Source organism: Alexandromys fortis, unplaced genomic scaffold, assembly GCF_014885135.2.
Source record: "Alexandromys fortis isolate MF-2015 unplaced genomic scaffold, M_Fortis_MF-2015_v1.1 scaffold_57, whole genome shotgun sequence".
NCBI classification, from domain to species: Eukaryota; Metazoa; Chordata; class Mammalia; order Rodentia; family Cricetidae; genus Alexandromys; species Alexandromys fortis.
In genome coordinates this window covers 8,777,120-8,794,197 of record NW_026067941.1, presented here as the reverse complement: position 1 = coordinate 8,794,197, position 17,078 = coordinate 8,777,120, and the positions used below count along the sequence as shown (strand labels likewise).

At 43.6% G+C, this 17,078-nt stretch overlaps 1 protein-coding gene across 2 annotated transcripts in view; it reads right to left on the bottom strand.

The window, feature by feature from the left end:
* The window catches only part of Tmem178b (transmembrane protein 178B), a 384,621-nt gene that overhangs the window by 80,409 nt on the left and 287,134 nt on the right, over window positions 1-17,078 (bottom strand). The window lies entirely within an intron of this gene.

Sequence of the window (17,078 nt, the reverse complement as noted above, 5' to 3'; positions counted from 1 at the left end):
CTAACCATCTTATTCTAATACGTTTTAAATGCCTTCCCCTGAGGGATCTATAAATTCTTGTCTGACTCTATCCTCTTATTACCTCCCCCAATGAATAATGAGCTGAATTAATTTTGAAACATACTAATCCAATGTACTTATGAGAATCATGCTTTGAGCTTGTGAAAAATTATTCTTTGGCCCTGGATAGAATTAGACGAGGGAGACTACATGTCTATCATGACCCTAGTGAATCAATGGCTGTTTCAAGGCTGGTTCTTGACATTGACTGACACTTTGAGTCTTCCTATCATTGCTTTTAGGATGGTCATGTAAAGGGGGGTTCTCAGAACTTTGGACAAGGGCAAAAGAAAAGAAATTTTGAAAATCAGAATAACCAGTAACACTGAGCTGAGGGTAAAAGGGTATACCAGATGGCAAAAGTTTCCCACTCAGACCTTCAGACCCATCACAGAGCCTACTTTTTCCTGAACTCTTCTTCAGACTCTGCTGTCTAGGGAGATCAGACTGCTTGCTCCTGGCTTGGAAGGCCCTTGGTCCACACCAGAACTTCAGCATCTTTTCTCACAATCATCAAAGACTTAATTCAGAGTAGAGTGGCCAGCTGACTAAATGAGTATGGGGGAAAGACAGTTTTTGAGTGGAAGGGGCGTATCCCCAGCCTTGAACAGAGCAGAGGTGATGAAGGCATCCAGGACTGATGAAAGAGTACTAGAGCAAGAAGGGCAAACTGATCCAAGCTAGAAGTGCATGTCCATTCCAAGGATGGAAGAAAGCATCAAAAGGTAGGTGTGTCTGTGGGAACAACCTAGTGAACAAAGCCAGGAGGGATGAACTGAAGAAAGGGCAGAGAAGGTGCAGAAACTTCTCTCTACTTCTGAAATTCTTAGTTTATTTGGATAGATCTTGGTTCTTGCCATCTAGCAAATAGATGCAGGAAAGAATTTTTTAAGTATTTATTTATTATGCATACAGTATTCTGCCTGCATGTATGCCTGCAGGCCAAACGAGGACACAGATCTCATTTTAGTTGGCTGTGAGCCACCATGTGGTTGCTGGGAATTGAACTCAGGCTGGAGAGATGGCTCAGAAGTTAAGAGTACTGGCTGCTTTTCCAGGAAAGATTAAAAAAATAAAAGAATCAGAAAGCTTTACCAAGCTTGGTCTTAAATACTACAACTCCCAACTGCTCAATGGGACCTGTTACTTGCTTCTAGGAGGATGCCTGTGGTAGACAAACAGAGCCCCACAGCACCTGTGACCTCATAGTACTGTGTGCATCTGTGCTTACTATCCCCTGTTGATCACAGACTTCTCCGGATCTGACACTGGCTTATGTCCATTGTTATAGATCTGCTAGTGAACAAAAAGATGGACAAATAAGAGGCCTAAAGTTTTAAAGCTCTAAGCATGTATTTTCTGCTTTCTTTGCAAATGGAGAAAACCTATAAACAAGAGGAAATGAGCAATGAAAACCCCAAGACCTGAAGTAAGGTGAAGAGTTCAACTAGAGGGGCTAGAGTGATGGCTTGGTGGTTCTGAGTACTTGCTGCTCTTCCAGAAGACCTGGGTTTGATTCTCAGAACCACATCAGGTAGCTCACACTTAACTGCTGGTTATTCCAGATCCAGGGGATGGGATCCCTCAGGCCTTGGTGGGCACCTGCAAACATGTGTGCATCCATATGCAAACATGTGTGCATCCATATCCGCAAGTACGCCTCTACATGATTAAATATAATAAAAGTAGACGTTTAAAATTCAAACAGATGGTAAAGCAGAAATTGCCCAGGGCCATGGAAAGACAAAAGGGACCTACAGCGATGTCTACATGCCCTAGAGGATGTTAGAAGTACAGAAAGCACATGATTAAATATTTTATGTAGGTCAATGCATAAGCAAAGAAGGCCAACATGTTAATGTCTATAACTATCTTCCTTAGAAAGGCAAGACACGCCTCTAAAAATAAAAGATGAATCTAGTCCCTGGGCAGACGTGCAGAGGTGTGTAGTAAATATACTACAGGACAAGTCTCCGCACAAGGACATCTGTGATTATAGGGAACGTGCTACTGTAAACTCCACAGCCTTGGTTACGACCCTGCACTGGAAAGGTGAGGGGGCAGTAGACAGTAGAACGGTTCTTGTAATTCTGCCTCAATAGCAGCTGTATGTCCAGATGTGATTCCACCAAACCCCACATTTCTCACTACCTCCCCCAAAGGGCTCATTCTGTCGTGGAGCACAGCATTGCCTAAGTCAAGGGCAGATCAAGGTCCTGGGATCCTGCTAAGTGACTGAAGGCAAAACAGCAGTAAGGAGATTCTGTGCTGACTCTGGGATGGAATCCAGGTTAGAGTGTAGATGTGAGGTGGAGAGACAGTGAGAAAACCAAGGGAAGTCAAGACCAAGGAGATAGGTCTGGTTGGAATTTGCCTTGGTGTGGAATCCTTCCAATATTACTAAAGAACAGCGAAGAAGGGGCACAGGTTGCCGGATTTGTATCCAGAGCCCACGTATCCAGAGCATGCAGATTGTTGCTTGATGTTTCCTAATTTAGGACAACTAACTGGGAGTCAGAGTGCCTCCTAGCTGATGAGGGTGCCCTTTGTGTCAGCGCACCTCATCACCCACTTCCCAGGAATTGTACAAGGCATTTCGACAATGACAATTGTCGGGTCTTCTGCCCTGTCTCTGTTATGTCCTGGCTTTGTTATCTCAGGTAGCCAGTTCACCTTCCCAGGGTCTCAGCTTCCTTGTGTTTAGGTTGAGTGGGCTGACCAACAACCACCAGGCTCAGCAGCCAGAGCTGGGAGCTGCCACCAGAGGCTCTCAGAGTGGCTCAGCCTAGCTTCTCTAGCACCCCGCAGCTTCCAGAAAGCTCGGTACTCTAAGGCAAACCATTCCAGCAAATCTTAGCTTCTGTTCCTGCCTAATAGACTCATTTGCCTCCCATGTGCTCTTGCAGATGGCCTAGTGGGGAGGTGGTGGGAGAGAGAATCACGCCATTGTCGAGATTCCAAGCCTTAGAGACAAGAGAAACCTCATCTGGTGGAAACCAGGCGGGAGAGAGACAGAGGTAGGAGTGAAGAAGGTTGCCCACTGCTGAACTGTTTCCCAGGCTTCAGGGCCTAGCATCTAGGTCCCTGCAGTCCAGGCAGTGGAATAGAACTACGTATCTATATATATATCAGTTTACTAAAGGGTGTGGGGGAGAGCAGACTCATGGAGTTAGGGATCAAGGGAGCCACACGCTGCTTCCCGCCACTTCACTTGGTCTTCACAGCCCAAGAGAGCATGGGAAACTTCTCTGTCTCCTTTTAAGAGATGGTGTCTGCAGACAAGAAGCCATAACTTAAAGCCAGTACCCCCGAATTATTGACAGGATGAATTTCCACAACAACAAAGGTTTCTTTGAAGTTCCGAAAGGTCAAGAGGCCTCTCCCTTTTCAAAACTTGTGTCCAGAACTCAAATTTACTCCTCTCCTGAAAATCTCAGATGTTTCTAGAAAGGTCCAGAGTTGACAGTAAAACCCAAGCAAACATCTCCTCCAAAGCCAAAGGCTTTACTTTGGTACTACTTCTTTACCGAATCATGTCAGAAGATCCTGGTGTGTGCCTTAGAGTACCAGCTGTGGTGGTTTGAAAAAAAAAATGGCCCCCAAAGGGCTGTGGCCTTGTTGGAGTGGGTGTGGTCTTTTGGAGGAAATGTGTTACTGTGGAGGCAGGTTTTAAGGTCGCACATGCTCAAGATAGCACCAGGTGTCTCAGTCTACTTCCTGTTGCCTGTGCAAGATATAGGACTCTCAGCTACTTCTCCAGCACCATGTCTGCCTGCATGCCACCATTTCCCACCATGATGATAATGGATTGAATCTCCAAACTGTAAGCAAACCCCCACAATTAAATGTTTTCCTTTATAAGAGTTGCCATGGGAAATTCTGTCTCTTCACAGCAATAGAAACCCTAACTTGCCTTAATGGCCTCTCATTCACATCCTTTGCCCCCAGTTTCCCGACCCTGAAAGTGTCCCTGACCATGACATTTTAATAACCACACAAAGATCCTTCCTGATTCCTCTGCTGCCCTCCTCTGAGTCTCCACCTTGTAAAAGCTACAATAGGCAGGTCCTGCACCTCTGGAAGACAATGTGTGCAGAATGTTCCCTTCTGCCCCTGAAGGGAGGAAAGAGAGCTACTCCCCCACATCTTTCCTTAGAGATTTCCCATGGAAGTACTCACAATGTGATTAAATTCTATTTTATCTAACATAGAAAAATAAGTCTTCAGGTGAGAAAATCAAAGGCAGCAACTGAATGGCTTCCCCACAGTCACGTAGGCAGCTAATGACAGAGCTGAAACCAGAGCCAGGATTCCAGCTCCCAGTTCAGTGACAGAATGAATAGAGGTGCATTTACTCATCGCTCTGGGGACCTGCTTACTATTTATAGCATGGCTCCTCTCAGAGAATGTGTTCTGAGTTCTAAATCACCACGCCACTGAGAATATGTAAACATGAGTCATTCTCTGCCAGAGACCAGCAGTCCTCTACACAACCTGTGTTTTCTAGGTACTTTCTGGAGGGGCCAGAAGCATGGAAGTGACATTATGTTTATGGTGATATGTCAACAGAGGGGTAGTCATAACACATAGGTCCCTAGGGCTCTAGCATTAAAAGAAGTATACAAATTACCTGGGAGAAGATTCTTCTCTCATCTCTCACGGCCATACTTAGTTAGGCTAGTGTTCTCGCTGTGCTGTGTCTAGGCAAGAGATGCTGAACACAATGAGTAGTAACTGTGATTTTGGAGAGAAAAAAACCCCTGATCTCATTACTTCAAGCACCAATTGAAGTTCATTGCCTGTCCAACCCTCAACCTTTAAGGAAAGGAAGCTGACACCTGGGGCTCTCAGGGCGATGACGGCAGCAATGGTGACACTTTCCCTGCTTTTCCTGTCCCCTGGTCAACGTGGCAGGGGACAGAAAAATAAATCTAACTTGATATTTTGTCCTCTTGACTTTCTCTCTTTCTCCTCTGAATGACAACAATCATATATGTCGGAGGGTTATTGTCCCCCTGCAAAATTGATGGAGAGATCTCAACAGCACCTAAATTGCAGGGACTATTGAGGTAAGTGGGCTTTCTCTGCCTCCATCCTTACTTCGTCTCTCGCTTTCACTCTGTAATAACTACCTTCTTTATCTTTCTCTTGGTGTCATGTGAACTTCTGAAAGACTGCTAAGTGGTCACTACACATCTCTCTATCTTAGAAAAACATACTTTGTTCCTCAGCCTTCTCCACATTTCTCTTCTTTGAAGTCGCATGGGAGTAGTCTCTTGACTAGAACTAGACATGGCTCCCATGAAGAGGCAGGAGGGGCCATGGGAAGCTGTCAGTTCTAACTTTTTCTAGTCTCAGTGTATCCCCTCATCTTTTTTTTAAATATTTATTTATTTATTATGTATACAATATTCTGTCTGTGTGTATGTCTGCAGGCCAGAAGAGGGCACCAGACCTCATTACAGATGATTGTGAGCCACCATGTGGTTGCCGGGAATTGAACTCAGGACCTTTGGAAGAGCAGGCAATGCTGTTAACCACTGAGCCATCTCTCCTGCCCTCCCCTCATCTTTTTGAGGCTCTGTTTTCTTTCCATTTCCTGAGTACCTAGAACCAGCTGATCCCCAGATTTTACTATTTTACCACACACCATCGAGGCTCTGGAGCATCAGGCAGGAGACACTAGAGATAAAATGTGACCAATATGGGATGCCTTGGGGAATGAGGCTGGGCTGGGGACCTATAAAAACCAATGGTGGGACATTTACCTATTTGGACATTTTTAAGGAGAGTCCTTTTCCATTTTTTGGAATGTGGGCAGCAATCTCCTGAGAGAGGAAGCACTCAAGAAGGTTGGAAAAACTTAACAAGCAGATGGGGAGTGCTCGTCTGTCTTGCCCAGAGTCGTGATATTGCTCTCCTCCATTAGAGGCATAGCCTCATTGTCTCCTCAACCAGGAGCTATGGGCATCAGGAGCTGAAGGGGTCCCCACATAGCACGTGCCCTCCTTTCCCACAGGGCATAGCCAGCCTCACAGCTGGGTAGATCCCTACATCTCCAGGATGATTAGAAGGGTGCAGATAATTCTATTACCAGTAATCGTATGTTGTAAATACTCCATCTCCACCTGTTAATTAGCGCCACCCCCTCCTTGCTCCTCCTGAATATGAAGCAATGCTGTGTAATCATGGCATTTCGCGGGTGATGGTATTTATTATATGTGGTATTTTAATGGTTTGTGTGGGAGAAAGGATTAATTATAGCTCTCTGGTTCCAACCAACTCCCAACCCCCAGCCCAATCCTCTCTCCCATTCTCCCAGTATAGAAAGCTTTGTATGCATAAATAAGCAAAGTAAATGCATAGTTCTGGTTTTCCAGGTGAATAGAGCATCACGGAATGAGCACTGAGCTACAAATGTGTACTCTGGTCTGATAACCCCTGCATTCCAGTAGAGAGGCCTTAGAGAGACAGCAAATGCATTGAGCCTCATCTTCCATGTCTTAAGTGACAGGGAAAAAAAGCCAGGCCCACTGTAACTCAGAGCTTATTAGGCAGCTCAAGACCATGCCAACAGGAAATTTCTGTCTACACATGGGTTCCAACTCTTCACAACACCCTACAGGCCTATGGATCCTTTCTGTGATTTCCCCTGCAGTGTGCGGGTCTCGAGGATGTCTGTGCATTCATAAAGCAGAATCATAATTAGATGCAAATAAGCTGGTGAGGGCAAGAGCTGCTTAGACTCGGGTCGCAGTGACAGGATGCAGGGCTGCATGCATGAAAGCAGCAGAGAGGCCTAAGAGTCAGAAAAGAGTGGGAGAGAACAGAAGATGGAAGGCATCGCAGTCTGGAAACACACCCTTAAAGCGCAGGGTGATGGTTTCAAGCCGAGCCGTGTCCTAGAAGAAATCAGAGTAGAAAGGGAAGGGGGATTTGGAGTGAGATGTGGCTAAAAGGAAAACCATGAGACTAGAAAAAAGAATTGTTTATGCCATTCTTCCCGCCTATGTCTTAGAATCTGAGAATATACAAATTAGTGGAGGCATCGATGCAGCGCAGAAAATAACAGACCTTGCTGAACATACAATGGGTACTGCGTGTCTGAAACCCACTTGTTGCCTGATTTATCTAGTGTTCTTCGCAAGCCAAACACAGCTCCCTGAGAGAAAACCTGTGTGATCTCGGATGACCTCAAGTATTCTCTCAGCATCAAGGAGGAATGAGATGAAGGCTGTCTTCCTACCAGGAGACCATCTTTTCAGATCTCTAGAACGTGTTTGTTCTAGGGTTTGTCCTCTTTGGGGAACTGGTGCCTGGCCATTCGTAGATGGTTGCCATAGAAACAGGGAAGGAACTAAGCTGACCCCACATGTTCTTCTCTTCCCCCTGACGTCCTAGCTGCACACAACACACCCTCCAAGACCCCAGAACCCTGAAATTCTACTGTTTCCTTTATTGTTCTTGTTTAATATACTTTTTAACTTTTTGAAGTTAAAATACAATTACATCATTTCCCCCCTTCCACCTCTTCCTTCCGACCCCTCCATTGTAGCCCTCATTTGCTTCCTCTCAAATCTAAAGTCTCTATTTCTATAATTGTTGTTATACGTATATTATTGCTCTTTTGTCTTACCCTTCTTTGCACAGCTGCCACCCTGAGTGCACATAGTTGAAAACATCCATTCTGTAATGATGTTTCTAATAGTTTTATTTTCCTTGATTCTGAGTGCTTTATTTTTCCTTTGACTCCCTCTCAGTGCTGAGTAAATAGCTATCACTCAGTAAATATGCCACTGGCTTGGTGGCAGATTAAGGATGTAAGGATGCTTAGTTTTGTGGTATGGAAGATGAAGACTGCATTGCCCCAGGGGAGAGAAACACCCCCATACAAGCATCCTGGGGTGTCATCTTTCCAAGGAGCCAGAGAGAGGAACAAGAACCCTGCAGGAGAAAATGAGTTGTCATACACATGGTGAATTCCCAGCATCGGATGCGCCACAAGTGCACAGTTGAGTCTGCAGTAGGCACATTAGTTACTGAGATAACAAGACTTGGAGATGAGGGGCGCACAATGTCTGCTTGCTTGGCAACTACTCACTATAACTTGCAGATACATTGAAGATCTGGCCAAAGTATAGGCCAGGACAAAGTCATAACACCGTCTGGATATGTTTGTCTCGGAGTAGAAAACTCAGCCGTCAGTCCCTTAGGTCACTCCTAGGAGTTAAATGTGGCTTTCCAAGGCCTAGAAAAAACATCCCAAAATGACCTTATCTCTTGCCTATCAGGACCTCCAGTGACATCTTCTTATCTGTTGGACATACTAAAAGCCCTGTCCTGCGTCATGCTTGGTCATCAGAGTCAGGCTTGGAAAAGAAATCCATACTGATCCACGGGGGAAATTTTGAACAACAGGACACAAGCAAATGTGTTAGCGCTACTAGGAAGGCACTGTTGCTGCTGATGCATGTGCTGGTACTGGTGGAGATGGAGGTGTGTGCGTGTATTTAGAAAAGAAAGGTCATGCCCTTTGCAAATCACAGTCACATGATTCACAAAAATAGTCAAACATTTCAGACATGGAGGAAGAGATGCATGTAAATTAAATTAATTAAGTAATGAATTAAATTAAGTAAACATTGGCAGATGGTTATCAATTCTTAGACTTGAGCTTTGGGTTTTCTTTCAAATAAAGAAATACCAGAGTTTTGTGCATGATAGTGGGGTGAGCACTTGGAAATTATGAACCTCCTATCTCAATCCAAAACTCTATGCCTCATATCTAGTCAAATGGCACTCTCAGACTACAAATATTTGAGTGTTTTGTTTTGCATCTGAGTGTTTATTTTATTTTTTTTTAAAAAATTGCGAATGTCTAAATTTCATAATAAAAACAATATGGCAGCTTCTCAAAAACAGGTTCACACCTCCAAGTATATAGAGTAAAGAAGAAAAGGCAATCCAAAATTCAAAGCAGTGTCAGTCACACAAGAGCCAAAGGGAGAAGACAACCCATGTGTGCATTAGCAGATGAGCAGGTAAACAATACTGTGTGTGTGCATGTAAGCACACCATACGTAATGAGATGTTCTTATAACATATTATGGAAGACACGGTTATCTCTTTCTGTTACATATTATAGAATATAAGCTAACTTTCAAAGGATGGAATTTCTGCCATTTGCTACAACCTGGAAGGCATGCTGCCAAGTGAAATAGGACAACAAAGGGACAGATAGGTATGGTTCTCTTTATATGAAGTACCCAGAACAGTCAAATCTACAAAAATAGAAGGAAGGATTATGATTTCCAAGGAAAGGGAGTGCATAAGTAGATTTCTGTTTAACAAGGAGTCAGTTTTAGAAGGTCAAGTGGTTCTAGAGGGGCTCAGTTAGTAAAGTACTTGCTTCCCAAGCATAAAGACCTGACTTCAGATTCCCAGGACCTGTTAGAAAGCTGGGTGCTACAGCACACACCCATGATCTCAGCACTAGGGAGGCAGAGCCAGGAGGATTCCTGAGGTTTGCTGGCCAGCTGCTTTACCTGATCCTTGAACTTCAGCTTTGGTAAGAGACCTGTCAAAATTAAGATGGAGAAGTGATTCAGGAAGACATCAATGCTACCTGCTGGCTCCCACAAGCATCCATACAGAGGTATAGATGCACCCACATGCATACACACATGTACCACACATAAATACAACCACACCCCAAAATTAAATAAAGTGAAATAAAAATAAATTTTCTGGAGATGAATGGGGCTGAGAGTTGACTTTGTTATCCTGCTGAATGCTACTCAACCACACAGTGAAAGATGAGTAAAATGGTAAATGATTCTGTATATTTTACTATAATAAAAGAAAATTTATAGTAAAGAGAAGGAAGGGGAGAAGGAGGGAAAGAAGGAACTAAGAAGGAAGACAAGCAATAACCACTCTGGTTATTAAGGCCTTTTTAGCTCTCTAACAGGCTCCCCTAAACTCTTTTCTCTCCCTGGCCCTGGTATCTGATCTCTTTCTCTCCTCCTTGTCAATCCAAGTCCACTTTTTCAGTCAAGCTTAGACACCATCACCCTTTCAGCCTCTTGTTGTACACAAGTCTCCAACCACACCTGACTATTTCCTTCTTTGATGCCTACTGCATTTTGTTTACATCCCCATAAATGCTTGTTTGCTGTTAAAAAAAAAAAACAGAATCAATGTTCAGATATTGACCAAGGCCGAGTACACTGTGTATCTATAGATCACCTGAGATTCTTTTCTGAGCTAGAGTGGTATAAATTTTCTCATGTGCACATTAGAAAGGTTATTCGTCACATGGGATTGAGAGCTAAAGGTCAGAACTGGGAAATTATGATCCGCACCTTCAATCCCAAACCATATATAAAATTTCTAACCAAATGTCATCTCAGAACAGGCTAGGGAGTTTGAAAGTTTCCAGTTTTGAAAACACAAAGACAAGGTAAGCCATATTATAGAGTATAGTGTGCATCTCCAAGACCCCACTGAGACATCAGACAGACCTGTAAGACTGGGGATGAGGCCTGCCTCATCCTGGAAAGGGGATCTCACCAACAAGAGAAGCTCCCCGGATCAAGAGTGGGAGTAGCTCTCTCTAAAGCTACAGCACTGCATTTTTGTACAAGAAGATACAGTACAGGAAAATATAAATAAACAAAAATGTGTTGCTTGGGAACAAGGACTGCTGAAGCAGGTGCAAGCTGTGAACCCAGAACTCTGAATAACACAGAATCCTGTTCCCAACTTCAAAATGATGGCCTGGGGGCAAAGGAAAGCAAACTGAGGCTAGAGAAATGGCATATACCCTGTAACTCAATTTGGCCTTGCCCTCTCTTTTAGTTCTCCTTTAAGCTTAAATGCTTCTCAAGCACCTCCCCTCCTTGAAGGGAATTTTAACCTGAACGGAAATGGATTTTAGTGCTTGAGGTATTGCTAGGTGAGGTGGTAAATTGTCCCTTAGTAGTAATTGCTTGGGTTAGAACAAGATGTTTTCAGCATGAGCTTGGTCCCCAACGGCTACCTTCTGTCACAAGCTGCTCACTTCCCAAAGTGGTTGTGATTTTCAAAATAAGAATGGGTGGCTTTTCTCCTTATTTCCCAGACACCCCTGGCAGGTATGTACAGCACTCATCCTCGTCACCCCTCTGGAAGACTGAAGCCTCTGGATCTCTCTCTTTCCTCTTCAAAGGCTTCGAACACAGACCTGCAGCTTCCTTAGAAACTGTAGATCTCGCACACTCCTCATCTCGATTCATTTAGACACCTTCCGACGATGAACGCTTTTGACACTGATCAAGGACAATTTTGAAAGTAGAGGGGATTGTCTCCTATTGATGGCTTTGACAGCATGGTGCTGCCTGGTGACAGCTGGCATATTTGGTGTGCTAGTGTGTTATTATTGGCTAATCGGAGATTTTTAAGATGGGAGGAACATCAGGGCCTCCTACACCCATCAATCTTCTGGAGCGCTAAGTGGTAAATACATAACAGCTATCACTACTACATCTCTTGCTATTTTATATAAGTTGTACAAATGCAGCTTCTTTCCCCATTAGGCTATATAAATGGAAGTCCATGTCTAGATATAACCCAGCTTCAAAAGCAATTTCCTAGAGTTGCCACTTTACAGTCCAGAAGAGGCTATTAGGAAAACAGATATGGCTTGCTTGTGGCAACCTGATAACAGAGAAAGCTATTCATTCTTATGTGTTACCCATGTTTATTGGCAGAAGTGCCCAGAATAGCTACTTTTCATTCCACTGGGGATCTTCTAATTATAGTTTCTGAATCTAATGTCGTATGGTATCAGAACATTCTTTAAAAACTGATTAACTTGCTGGTATGATCCTGCTAACTGGATCCAAGATGGCAGCTTGTATCTTACAGCTTAAGGAACCCAGGTAGACCCAGTTGCTAGGTTCTGGTAGTTTAGAGGTGGTGATATAATGCTAGATTCAGGTAGACTTTGGAACCTAGAAAGATCCATGGGAATCTTACTGCTGCCAGGAAGTCAGTAGGTATATAGGTCAGCCTTTGAAAGATCCTAGAGCATGATGGGATGTTTACAGAAGTGTGTGCATGAGTGATCTAGCAAAGCCATTTCCAGTACAAGTCTTAGACTCCTTAGGATAGAATGTTTGTTAAAACATTAGGATATGTTACTTGCTTAATATTGTTTATGCTGGTTGTAATTCTAACTTTATACTTGATATCTGTTGCTAGTGTACATAGTTTCGTATTGGGTTTGGAACTCTCTTATTTAAACATTTTAGCCAATAGCCTTTAAGGTACCAGCCACTTGGGCATGGTCTCTTATACTATACATGCAGCTGTAAAACGTGTGCTCACTCTCTTACTTCCAGCTCTCACTTCTGGCTGCTATATTCTGTTCTTGTTCCCCATTCATGCAGAGGACTGTGATCTAGGACAGTATACTATCTGTGAGCCTCCCGTAAATAAATAACTCTTTATTATATCTAATTCTGAACTAGTGTGGGATTACTTTGTATCTTCCACCATCATTTTGCGTGTGTGTGTGTGTGTGTGTGTATGTGTGTGTGTGTGTGCATGCATGCATATCTTGTTATATAGCCAAAGCTGGCCTCAAACTTGGGATCTTCAGCCTCATAAATCCTGGATTTGCAGGAATACAACACCATGTCCAGCTTAGACATGGCATTGTCTTAAACCTTTGTTACAGGAATTTTTGGAAGGCTGGAGCATTTGATTTTTTCTTTTTATATCTTTGTTTACTTGGTAAGATCACTAGAAATAAGAGCAAGTCCTGTTGACCCTACCTATATTAGCCTCAAAATGTTCATAAACTGTCCAGCCCCATGAAACTTCAGAATGGCTGTCGAGCTCCAGAAATGACTGGTGGGAAGATTTTATGCCAACCTGAAGCAGAGCTCCAGTCTTTTCTAACGAGCTCTTCAACCATTTGGAGAAATGGGTTTTGAATAACTCGATATGATCAAGAGGAATATTGGATTTTAAAAAATAATCCCAGGAAAAAGAAACAATTAAGTGGTTTTCTTGGCATTTAGAAGAATTGTTTGAATCAATTAAAATGACAAGACTATTTCTCAGCTTGGGAAATGCTGCCCGTGAGTTCATAGCTCTACTCACGTGGACGTAGGTAGTCGTACTGACTTTTAAACTAGAAAAGCATGCTTATCATTTACCTTGGGCAAGGGCCCCCATGCAAAGTGTGGCTGTCTAATCAACATGGTCGAGGGAGCTCAAGGGGAGGTCTCTCGACATTCACAACTCCAGCCTGGCACTGTACCAAGTCTGGGAAACCCAAAACACACCTAGACTGCTTTCTGTTATCTCCTAGCACTTTAGAATTGCCTGGAAACACATTAAGCTACAACACATCATATCTGAATTTTTTAAAAAAAGATGTATCCTGGCAGAAGGATCCTATGTGGTCATCTAGATGTAACCTATTGTTCACGAGGACACAACCTTACATCCATGGAGGCACACCTCACAATCAGCTGATGAGAAACTACCAAGAGTTTTGACTTGACGTCATAAGGGGGCAGAAGCAGGCATGAATAGCAGCAGGTAGACAGACTGCAAGAGGGTGGGTCTCCTGCAGAAAGCAGGTGTGGCCAGAAAGATGACCACGGGGGAGGGGGATCTGCCTGAGTTTTGGGTTATCTGACGGAGGAACAGAGCAAGAGTGGGTGGCTGAGAGGCCCAGAACCCAAAAAGGGAAGAGCTGTGGGTGATGTGATGAGGGAAGAGAAGTGTGAGGCCGCAGGGAGCCTCGGCAGGCGGGGGGCGGTGGGCAGAGGGAAGCCACCCACTGTGTGACAAGAAATGGGGGCATGCAGCGATGCGAGGGCTAAATGCTCTCCCCTTTACTGAAAGGAGTCTGCTAAAGAGAACTGCTCCACAGGAGAACCTCTTCCAAGCCCTTGACTATGCTACAAGCTAGGGTGGACCCAGGGGGACTTGTCCAACTTAAATCTACTGTCTGTGGGAGGGAAGTCTCATTCTGAAGTTTACCTCTGACCTATTCAGGTAAATGAAAAATAAAATCTAGAGCTCCATGAGCCCAGAAGCAGGGGAAGAGCTGATTGTAATCATTTATGAGCACCAGTTATAAGGAGCTTAGGGGACTTCAACTATCATATTATATGATGGATGTGTTTCCTCATCTGTAAAATAAAAACATAATACACACCTATCTTATGGGGTTGCTATACAGACAAGAACAGAGCACACACAAAAGTATTTTGCCAAATGTCTGACATGTTACTGTAAGTAACAATGAAATATACTTATTAACTAATCATGATTATCCAAAGTTAGTAATCTCAGAGTTTAGGGAGTCTACTAAAAGTAATATTATTTTCTTCCAGATCAGAAGAGGTGCCCCAGTGCTACAAAGCTCATAGGAAATGTGCCTGCCCCACTCATCATGACTTCCCCACAACTGAACAGCCTGCACAACGTAAACTGAGCCTTTGATGAGCATCCCCCTTCCTGGGAAAGTGGACAGATTCTGACTCAAGCTAGGACAAGGAATGTATTTCTCCTGGGATTTTGAAAACTGGCCCCTGACATCACTGAAGCTGAGATGGAAGACAAGTCTAAGTGAAATCCCCATATGCCACTTGCTGGACTCCCAGAGCAACCTGGTTCTTCCTTTCACCTCACCTGGGCTGCTTATCCCTTACTGGAGCCTAGTGGGCATCCTGCTAGCTTGTTTCCATGAGCCAGAGCAGATCTCACTTGCTCGTACATCAAGCGCAGGCCCGTGATGTGTAATCGTGTTATTCGGAAAGAGTACCCACTACTTTACTGACGGTGTCAAGAGCACTAGCCCTGCCCTTCCAGAGGGTTAAACCCAAGCATCTGAGAGCTTCTCGTAGTGGGGTTGAGGAAAGGGAGCTCTTTGAGAACCAAAATACCATTTCATTTGATCCGCTAGAGAGCAAAGTTCTTGGAGCGAATCTTAATGCTTCTGACTTCTCCCATAATTTGGAGTCTGGGGAATGGTGCTGAAGATCCTGCCAAGTCCCTAAACAACCCTTTGTACTAGCATGCCACCAACAAAAAGATAAGATTTTTAATCGAGTCATTACCCAGGAGGGAAAAGAGCTGAGGTGGAAATAGGGAATGCTAATTAAATCCGTGGCAATCCAGGGCCCAGAAGATGAGGGCAAAGTTTTAAAAGCACCTCAACCCATCAAAATCCTTATTTATTTTTACAGGCCACCTGCTCTCCAGGCCCAAAGTTCCTGGTCTTCATATCTTTGAAATACAAATGCTGAGACAGTCTGAATGGGAGAAAGTTCAGGAAAACACACACACACACACACACACACACACACACACAAAAGTTTTACCATTGTTATATAATATGAAGAAGAGTCCTATTTCCCTCTGTTACACAAGCAAGACTGGGTGGGGCCGAACAAAGAGATGATAATTATTGTTTAAAATAGGATGGTATGCAGGAAAGAGTTTCAATCTTGGCAAAGTTGCCCTTTTCCTGATGTTTTCTTTTTGAGGAAGGATTTCTCTATGAACACAGTGTAAGTAACAATGCAATATGCATATTATCAGGTTGCTATGACCCAAGGTAAATTTCGCAGACTACATGAATTCTACCAAAGTTAATGTTCTTCCAGAGCAGGATGCCTGGGAACCCTCTGGAACCACATGCAGAACTCTAGTGTACTGTTTCTGACATGGTGAGTGACCGCGGTGAGCTTAGGTTCATCTGAAATTCACCCTGTATCCCTGGCCAGCCTCACACTCCTGACCTTCTAGCCTTTGTTAGTATTATAGCTGAGTTCTCAATACACACAGAGAGGCTCTTCCAGCAATGGGAGTGGAGCGGGGGATCTCCTGACAGCTTCCCCTAAGTACAAGAAGCCAAGACTGATTAAGATCAACCAAAGATGATAAGAAACTTTCATAGAGGTCCTAGTAGAAGAGATTACTGGAGTCTCTTGTTTCAAAACTACAACAATAGTACACTTCTGAAGCCTGAATGTCTGCTTGCTTTCTTTATTTGCTCTAAGGTATCAGGCACTTATAAATGGGGTTCAAGATTACGTGTAAAACTATTTCTGATTTTTTAAAGAAGTTGCAAATACCTGATCTTTCTAAAGTATCTTCACAATTCTTAATTGGGCTAAAAAAAAAAAAGTCTGTCTATCACCCACAGAATGCCTTAGAAATGACTATTTCATGGCTAGGTCATAACGTGTACCTAGAGCTAGCTCATCTTTAAGAGCTGGTCAGGTGGCATGTGATTTTATTTTAGTGACAGACACATTGTATGTGCAGAGACATGACATAATTAAGGCTCCTGGAATATGGGAATGGTTTGTGAGATTTTTCTTCAAAATACAGTAAGTAGGGGGGAGAGTGTCTTTTCAGAAAGCCTGCATTAAAAAAAAAGAAGGTTCAGTTTATCTAGTAATAAAGATGTGGGATATAGCAACAAGGGTAGACACATGCTCCATAAGAGAAGATAAGTAGATGGATGGTGTGTAATGGATTTCTACACTATGCATTGATCAAATGAAATCTCAAGCAGAATCTGACCAAGAGAAATCAAATTCCTAAGAACATGTTTCACAGCATTCAGGAGAACAAGAAGCTATGCTGTTGGAGAGTGTCTTGCACCAGCTAAAGCAGAAGTTCTAGGGCTGGGGACTGACTTTAACAGTAGAGCTCTTCCCTACCATACATTAGGCTCTTGGTTCAATCTCGGGGATGGCAAGGAATGAAGCAGACTAGAAGTACTTCTAAAGCATCGATTTGACACCAGCGTGAACTCGGGGAGGAGAGGTCATCAGCAGTTACCAAGGAAGTAGCGCTGGGGCTGCAGTCTCCTGCCTGGAGGCCTTGGTGTTGGCATAGCAACAAGTTTCCTAGCTAAACTCTAAATTCCCGAGGGGAGAGGGAAAGGAGATGGGGCGTTGCTTTTAAAGATACCTGAACAGAATCTGAGGTGTCTTCTGCAG